This window comes from Anabrus simplex, chromosome 10, assembly GCF_040414725.1.
Source record: "Anabrus simplex isolate iqAnaSimp1 chromosome 10, ASM4041472v1, whole genome shotgun sequence".
In the NCBI taxonomy this organism is placed as follows: Eukaryota; Metazoa; Arthropoda; class Insecta; order Orthoptera; family Tettigoniidae; genus Anabrus; species Anabrus simplex.
The window spans coordinates 28297189-28300636 of NC_090274.1; positions in this window are offsets into that span (position 1 = coordinate 28297189).

Sequence of the window (3448 nt, forward strand, 5' to 3'; positions counted from 1 at the left end):
AGGTTAATTGGGTGAATATTGGGTTGAATGCCTTTAATGAGGATACATGTATCTCAGAAAGTGAAGATATTACAGAACTGAAAATTTGTATATGGGATCTCCTTTAAAAATAAAGAAACATGTAATTTTTGTTTTGTTTTTGGAATATCCAATTAATGGCGGTTAAACAGGAGTGACAAATTTGGGTGAATTTTTTGAAAGACTACATCTACAGAATATCTGAGAAACGTAGAATGTTACCAACGTAAAAAGTGGTATTTGGAATCTCCTGTAAATGTAAAGAAACGTAGGTGATTTGTTTTTGGAAACTCCTCTTAAGGGGAACTAAAAAGGGGGTGAAATTTTAAAATGAGAATTTATACAGTATATCTCAAAAAACTTAACATGTTAGAGAAGTGAAAAATGGTATTTTTATCTCTATTAGGTATTAAGAAACGTGTATTTTTAGTTTTCGGAAATACCACTTGGGTGGACGGCGGAGGGGGATAAAAGTGACCGAAAATGGTGTTGAATTTGTTTAATTAGGCTACTGTTATTTCAAAAATGAAGATGTTATAGATGTGAAATTTGATATTTGGAATCTGCTTCAAAAGTAAAGAAACACCTATTCTCGGAAAATCCAATGAATGGGGGGAGGAGGGAGGTGAGGTGAAAAAATTTAAAAATAATTGACTTAATTTTATGAGAATACTTACATCTAATAAAAATTTAAGTTATTAGGGCCTACAGACGTGAAAATTGGTATTTGGTTCTCCTTTAAAAGCAAAGAAAAATCCGTTTGGTGGTGGGGGAATCATCTTGGGGGGCGGGATTGAAAAGGAACTGAATCCTTTCATGAGAACACATAAATAAAAAACTGTAGAAGTTAGATCGTGATAATTGGTATTTAGAAAATCCTTTACTATTAAAGAAACAAGTATTTTTTGCCGGAAAATTCACTTGGGGGGGGAGTGTGAAAGTGAAAAAAGTTAATTATTTTTATCTCAAAACTGAAGGTAATAGACATGAACATTGGTGTTTGGAATCTCCTTTAAACATAAAGAAACACGCCTTCTTTTAGTTTTTTTCGGGGGGGGGGGGTAAACAAACTTAACGGCGGTGGGGTGTAAAAGGAGGTGAGACCAACTGATTTTACTGTTCATAATAAAAACTAAAGTTGTTAGGAGCCTCCGTTGCTCAGGCAGCAGCGCGCCGGCCTTTCACAGCTGGGTTCCGTGGTTCAAATCCCGGTCTCTCCATGTGACATTCGTGTTGGACAAAATGGAGGCAGGACAGGTTTTTCTCTGGATATTCCAGTTTTCCCTGTCATCATTCATTCCAGCAACACTGTCCAATATAATTTAATTTCATTTGTCATGTATTAATCATTGGCCGAGAGGAGTGTGACAGGTTTCGGCAGCCGGCACAATTCCTACTGTCACCGCTAAATGGGGGCTTATTCATTCCACTCCTGACCCTGTCAAATGACTGGAAACAGGCTGTAGATTTTCGATGTACTTATTCTGATCATAATACGATGATTTTTAATCTTTCCTGGGTTCGTTTTCAAGAGCCATCTTTTCCTTCGGAGAACGTTCTTAGATTAAAGTAGATTCTCCTGGCATATAAATAAAAATTTAAACACATTTGAAATAAACTATATGAATGAGATTGACCGTCCAATGTTCACCTCTATAATAAGGTCAATAATGCACGGAAGTATGTCGTTCGTATCGCCAGAAATGCCGCACACTTGCCTACGCGCGACAGTGGTGCTGGTCACATTCTCAACAATGACAATGGCAGCAGATGTACGAGGCGTGTTTTTTAAGTAAGGTCCGTTTGAAAATAAGTACACAACGAAAGGTTATTTCAAAAAAGTAAATTTATTTTCAGAAAGTACATACTTCACTCTATTTTTTGAGATAGTTGCCAAGTTTGTTCAAACACTTATCATACCTCGTAACCAGTTTTAAAATACCTTCTTTATAGAAACTTGCCGCCTACTCCAATAACCAAGAGTTCACTGCCGTTTTCAGGAAATTCGTTTGAGAGACCTGTTATTGTGAAGCGCCAGTTCTCGTGAATCTTCGGTTCAAGTGAAGCCACCAAATCGTCTGTAATCAAAGTAGGGCGACCGGAGTGGTCCTCATCATGGACATTGTCACGGTCATCTTTGAATTGTCGTACCCACTTACGCACGTTGTTTTCAATCATAACAGTATCACCGTACACTTCACAAATCTGTTGATGAATTTCTGCGGCAGACAGGTTCCTTGCTGACAAAAACTGTACCACTGACCGAACCTCATACGCGGCGGGCGAGTTGATAGTCTTAAACACTTTGAAAGCACAGAACAGAACCGTACAGGTTAGCTACAGAGCTGAAACTGAGCACATTTGTTCCGGAGGCATGCCGGTACACGACACATGCACTCGGTGCGATATGCGCGTGAACTACTAGTGTCTACAATAAAACAGACCTTACTTAAAAAACACGCTTCGTAATTTGCCGCCAAGTAATGGTCTTGCATCTTGCTGTGGGGTCCAGAACATATAATAATAATAATAATGTTCTGGACCGTTGTCAAATGTGCGGATCGCACTGGAAACAGGTCCTGGATGGGTAATGATTAAGAATGCAGTCCGGCCGCGGGTTCTGTATCACCAAAGCACCCAAGACAACACCACGCTGGATCTCCTGAAGGATTTGATCCATATTAAAAATGCTTATAGGAAAAGATGGTAAAGATTTAGGGACCCAACTGACCGGGGGTGGAATACCTGGACCTAGCCCGGGAAGTACCAAATCGATTGCTGGAAAGAAAGATTGAAAAATGGGAGGAAACTTGCCGTAATCTATTCGAAAACAAATCAGGTCGCGAATTTTGGCGGATGCTCTCAGAAAACGAGCCAGATCGCAAATTTCGGCGGATTATATATATAAAAAAATAAGCATTCAATTCTTAACTTCAGTATAATAGCGTAGCAAAGCACGGGTATCTTGCTAGTATTTAATAAAAGGCTAGGTAAACAATTAATAGGGAATCTGCCACCTGGACGACAGCCCTAAATGCAGATCATTGATTGATTGATTGATTGATTGATTGATTGATTGATTGATTGATTGATTGATTGATTGATTGATTGATTGATTGATTGATTGATTATGTATTTTGTTGTGAATGCTTTCATTTAATATCATGAGTGCATGGTTTCATGTTGATTTTTGTTTGTATTTAATGTTCATTGTAAATAGGTCTTTACACTTTCCATGTCAAAATTGAAATGCTCTCAACAGTGTCCTCTTGTCTGAGCTGGGAAATAGAAGTAAGCTCATTAGATGCTGAGAAGAATTAGGTTGAGAAAATCTAGGATCAGTGAGGAGAAAGTCTATCTTTGTAAAGACCACAATGTATCTTTTTCTGTTGCCTATTCTCTTCTTCCCATTCACAATGAATATTAAATG